General features: G+C 40.8%; 1 pseudogene; it reads left to right on the forward strand.

Moving 5' to 3' along the window:
* The first annotated feature begins 5,584 nt into the window (after nt 1–5,584).
* On the forward strand, nt 5,585–5,762 carry LOC135563159 (U2 spliceosomal RNA; annotated as a pseudogene).
* The last annotated feature ends 559 nt before the right edge of the window (nt 5,763–6,321 follow it).

Raw genomic sequence — 6,321 nt, forward strand, 5'->3', positions numbered from 1 at the left:
GTCTACAATATCAATGTCCATGTTAAAACACTTCATTCCTTTACATTTACATTTAAGTCATTTAGCAGACGCTCTTATCCAGAGCGACTTACAAATTGGTGCATTCACCTTATGACCTCCAGTGGAACAGTAGTGCATCTAAATCTTTTCAGGGGGAGGGGGGGTGAGAGGGATTACTTTATCCTATCCTAGGTATTCCTTAAAGAGGTGGGGTTTCAGGTGTCTCCGGAAGGTGGTGATTGACTCCGCTGTCCTGGCGTCGTGAGGGAGTTTGTTCCACCATTGGGGGCCAGAGCAGCGAACAGTTTTGACTGGGCTGAGCGGGAACTGTACTTCCTCAGTGGTAGGGAGGCGAGCAGGCCAGAGGTGGATGAACGCAGTGCCCTTGTTTGGGTGTAGGGCCTGATCAGAGCCTGGAGGTACTGAGGTGCCGTTCCCCTCACAGCTCCGTAGGCAAGCACCATGGTCTTCCTCCACTGGTTTAACGATGTGCCTTTTTTAAAAGATGGGTTTTTCTGCTGTCTTTGTCCATAAGTGATTAAATCCATTTTCTCAGTCAGCGGCTATGGTGGATTCAGACCCCTTGACTTTGTCCACCTTTTGTTACGTTACAGCCTTATTCTAACATGATTCAATAGTTTTTCCCATCAATTTACACACGATGCCCCCCAAATGACAAAGCTAAACAAGTTTAGAAATGTGTACATTTATTCAAAATACAAAACTAACATATCGCATTTAGTCACTTAACCCCTTCCTACATGTGCAAATTACTGCAACTAACCTGTACCCCCGCACACTGACTCAGTACCTGTACCCCCTGTATATAGACTCCACACCGACTCAGTTCCGGTACCCCCTGTATATAGACTCCACATTGACTCAGTACCGGTACCCCCTGTATATAGACTCCACACTGACTCAGTACCGGTACCCCCTGTATATAGACTCGTTAGTGTTACATTTTATACTTCAGTTTATTTGGTAAATATTTTATTACTGTCATTGAACTGCACTGTTGGTTAAGGGCTTGTCAGCATTTCACAGTAAAGTCTGCACTGTTGGTTAAGGGTCAGTCTTTTCAAGGTCTACACTGTCAGCATTTCACAGTAAGGTCTACACTGTTGGTTAAGGGCTTGTCAGTCAGCATTTCACAGTAAGGTTTACAGTTGTATTTGGTGCATGTGACAAAGTTTGATAAGTATTCAGACCCTCTACTCAGTACTTTGTTGAAGCACCTTTGGCAGCGATTACAGCCTCGAGTCTTCTTGGGTATGATGCTACAAGCTTGGCTTACCTGTATTTGGGTAGTTTCTGCGTACAGCTTCAAGGCCTCTCCAACCTCCTGCTGGTTCCAGCTCCGTCACAATGCAGTTGGACAGTGAAGATGAAAAGGATTTCCTTGCCAATCTATGATTCATCATATGTACAGTACGTACGCAATGAGTGGACTTTCTGGAACTGGTGGAGAGACACAGCTGATGGTGGCAGTGTGAGCGAGAACAGTGGCAATATCTGGAGGAAACCATGGAGCAGCTAGCCTGCCAAGCAGCACAATAACCTGGAGAGAGATGCCTAGCACACACATTATCTGAGTTAAGCTGCTTGTTCAATAAGATAGCATATATACCTTGTTATTAGCTTGTATCTATAATTGTTGATCAGTTAGGTAGCATGTTTACTACCAATACACTGCTTAAAACTATAATTGTTCAGAATGTGTTGGTTTACTACCAATACACTGCTTAAAACTATAATTGTTCAGAATGTGTTGGTTTACTACCAATACACTGCTTAAAACTATAATTGTTCAGAATGTGTTGGTTTACTACCAATACACTGCTTAAAACTATAATTGTTCAGAATGTGTTGGTTTACTACCAATACACTGCTTAAAACTATAATTGTTCAGAATGTGTTGGTTTACTACCAATACACTGCTTAAAACTATAATTGTTCAGAATGTGTTGGTTTACTACCAATACACTGCTTAAAACTATAATTGTTCAGAATGTGTTGGTTTACTACCAATACACTGCTTAAAACTATAATTGTTCAGAATGTGTTGGTTTACTACCAATACACTGCTTAAAACTATAATTGTTCAGAATGTGTTGGTTTACTACCAATACACTGCTTAAAACTATAATTGTTCAGAATGTGTTGGTTTACTACCAATACACTGCTTAAAACTATAATTGTTCAGAATGTGTTGGTTTACTACCAATACACTGCTTAAAACTATAATTGTTCAGAATGTGTTGGTTTACTACCAATACACTGCTTAAAACTATAATTGTTCAGAATGTGTTGGTTTACTACCAATACACTGCTTAAAACTATAATTGTTAAGAAAATAAATAAAATTGAATTGTTCAATAATGTGTAAATGTATAATAAACACAGAAATCCCAAAACCTAGAAAAAGGAACATAGACAACCCACCCAACTCACGCCCTGACCATACTAAAACAAAGACAACCCACCCAACTCACGCCCTGACCATACTAAAACAAAGACAACCCACCCAACTCACGCCCTGACCATACTAAAACAAAGACATAACATAAACAACCCACCCAACTCACGCCCTGACCATACTAAAACAAAGACAACCCACCCAACTCGCCCTGACCATACTAAAACAAAGACAACCCACCCAACTCGCCCTGACCATACTAAAACAAAGACAACCCACCCAACTCACGCCCTCACCATACTAAAACAAAGACATAACAAAAGATCTCAGGTCACACATGCAGGACAAGCGAACGGGGGAGCACTTTGATGTCTTGTTCGCAAAAGCAGCTGCTATGGCAACAAAGTTGGACCAACAACCTATTCAGATGCCTCACATCCGCAAACTTTCAAAGCGTTACACCGGTCAGGCTGCAGCCCAGTGAATACTCAGCCCACATCCATCCTGATGCCCAGTCTTTGTACCGAGCCCAGTTCTACAACACCTTGGACACAGTGAATAGTCAGCCCATATCCATCCAGAATTGAATTCAAGACTTCTGCAGGTGCAGCTGGCCATGTTTGGGACTAATTATACATATCAAACGAGCTCAGATGTTGCTGGCATTATTGGGGAAATGGTGCCAGAGGTGAAAGGTCTCTTCAGTCAGGTGGAAGCTTTAGGAAGGCGTCTGCTGGTCGTCCCTGCCTCCTCTGTCGAGGCTGAGAGGAGTTTTAGTGCCCCGGGGAGGCTTAAGACATGGCTTAGATCATCCATGAGTCAAACAAGGCTGAATAATGTGGCCATGTGGTGCGTGCACTAGCAGAAACTGGACAGACTGGACCTGGACAGGTTTAATGGAAGCCTTCACTTAGATCCAGTGGTGAACCGGGACTATAGGACCTCGGCTTTCAGAGGGACCAAAAATCTTCCAATACGTTGTGTCAAACTATAAAATCATAAAAATAACAGAAAACATATCATCACTTAATGCGCCCGACATTATATAGTCTGTAGTCGGGCCGTTCTAGTGAAGGAGGAGCTTTTTGATGACATTGTGAACGATGACATTCACTCCAGTCGGCCCCATGAAGTCAGATCAATACAATAGCACAACTATTTCATTAACAAAATTAAATGAACAAACCAGCTATTACTTCCCATTGCAAAAATATATCACCGATTAGTGTGGTGAACGTCATAAATTAAAGCTACAACACAACAATGTTTCACAGTCATGTGAGGTCCTGGTGAACCTAATGGATAACAGTACAATAATTTGTGCTTCGGCTCATTAAATGTGGTTAATGTAGGGCTCATTAAATGGGGTTAATGTAGGGCTCATTAAATGGGGTTAATGTAGGGCTCATTAAATGGGGTTAATGTAGGGCTCATTAAATGGGGTTAATGTAGGGCTCATTAAATGGGGTTAATGTAGGGTTCATTAAATGGGGTTAATGTAGGGCTCATTAAATGGGGTTAATGTAGGGCTCATTAAATGGGGTTAATGTAGGGCTCATTAAATGGGGTTAATGTAGGGCTCATTAAATGGGGTTAATGTAGGGCTCATTAAATGGGGTTAATGTAGGGCTCATTAAATGGGGTTAATGTAGGGCTCATTAAATGTGGTTAATGTAGGGCTCATTAAATGTGGTTAATGTAGGGCTCATTAAATGGGGTTAATGTAGGGCTCATTAAATGGGGTTAATGTAGGGCTCATTAAATGGGGTTAATGTAGGGCTCATTAAATGGGGTTAATGTAGGGCTCATTAAATGTGGTTAATATTGGGCTCATTAAATGTGGTTAATGTAGGGCTCATTAAATGTGGTTAATGTATGGTTCATTAAATGTGGTTAATATTGGGCTCATTAAATGTGGTTAATGTAGGGCTCATTAAATGGGGTTAATGTAGGGCTCATTAAATGTGGTTAATATTGGGCTCATTAAATGTGGTTAATGTAGGGCTCATTAAATGTGGTTAATGTATGGTTCATTAAATGGGGTTAATATTGGGCTCATTAAATGTGGTTAATGTAGGGCTCATTAAATGGAGTTAATATTGGTCTCATCAGGCTCAGGTAGCATCAGATTAGAATGTTCATGCTGAATCAAAGCTCTCATCAAATCCAGACATTTATATGCGTTATAATGCTTTTGAATGACACTTCCAAGTTTTGGTGGAAACTACCAGGTTACCCGGGAGAAAAGTGATTTATTATCGTATAATACCGGGGAAATATTCAACCTTAATGCGCATACAGGTGGATTCACAAGACACCAATCAAGTAACTTACATATACAGTATCTTCATTAGGCCTAATGGCATTTTATGAAGTTAGTTATAGTGACTGAGTAAGTCTAATTATAAAAGTAAGCCTCCAAAGTGCCATGTTTCTTAGTTTATTATGTGGAGGAAACATTTAGGCAGCCAGGACCATCTGCTCCTTAGCCCTCTTACTGCAGTCCAGTGCCATAGACATCTTTGAAGTTTGGCCTCTAGTAATTTAGGAGGGACACTTTATGAAGGCCTTCTCACAATGGACTTATCATACAAGGCTCTACAGACAGATACAAAAAAAGACAGGCTATTTTTATTGTTCACGTTATTTTCGTTGACGATGTCTTGAAGTCAAGTCGTTCAACATTGAAATGCAGTTTTCTGTACCACACAGGACAACCAGGAAAAAGTGACGGTCGGTGGAACTCTGGCGCCACCAAGTGGACAATTGCTTCAGTTCGTTTGTGGCAGCAATGCTACCAGATATACTTGATACAAGATCAAATGTTATGTCAATATTATTATCTCCAAATTGCCCCCCACCCCCCCCTCCCCACACGTAATATATTATTATTCCAATTTAGCTGTTGATCAGGTTGTAGGTGTTCTCTCATTTCTGATTGGAGGGCGGATGACCACGTGATCTTAGAACCTACAAATGTGTTACTTTGTAACAGTCAAACGTGGTTATTCCTGGCGTTGATCAACTCCACATCCATGCCACCATTTATTTAAAGCATTATATTTTTTATGAAAAACAAAAAGCATACAGTGCTCATTTTGGTGTAACCATAATCGTATTTGACGTGTCAGAGAACGGCCACTTCGTCCCGAAACCATTGTAGGTATCGCTTCTCGGCCTTTTGGCTAAGATCAAGTGTAGTATCTGTTCTTATCAGTTTAATATCTGATACGTCCCCTATCTGGGGACCATATATTAAATTGATTTTTGGAATAGGGGCTTGCTCCGTCCACTCCACGCATCGACCTGGTATTGCAGTACCTCCAGGAACGGTGCACCCCCTTTCATTGTAAAGAGAAATCAGACAGAGGAAGCAGAGTTGCTTCGTTGGTCTATATTGTATTTTCACATTGAGCAACTGTTTAATGTTTAACGTTAAATGACGAGACATAGGCATTGATGCGAGTGACCAGTCTTGTTCAGTACATCACAACACATCCGGGTATCTCAAGCACCCCGGTAAAACACAAGAGTTGCAGTAATGAACATTTACCAACAGATGGCATCACTGTGCCATTTTACACCCATAACATCTTCCATTTAATAAAATAGGATCCAATTCCATGTATTCAATTCATAGGCTGGTTTTCTCATAGTTTTGTAGACTTTCCATTGGTGTACAGAAACACAATCCACAATAGAAATAAGGAAAGCTGGATACAACGGGGGAACACTACCGATAGGAATGTATAGGCCTCAAACCACACCAAAACATTTGGATTTGGACTAAACTATTGAATGTCAGATAAATCATGTAAAACAACCTGGTTGATGGTTAGCCTCATATACATGATCTATTTCAAATGTAGAACATACAGCTAACTCAACAATAGGGAAACGAT

This window comes from Oncorhynchus nerka, linkage group LG20 (genome assembly GCF_034236695.1).
Source record: "Oncorhynchus nerka isolate Pitt River linkage group LG20, Oner_Uvic_2.0, whole genome shotgun sequence".
Taxonomy (NCBI): Eukaryota; Metazoa; Chordata; class Actinopteri; order Salmoniformes; family Salmonidae; genus Oncorhynchus; species Oncorhynchus nerka.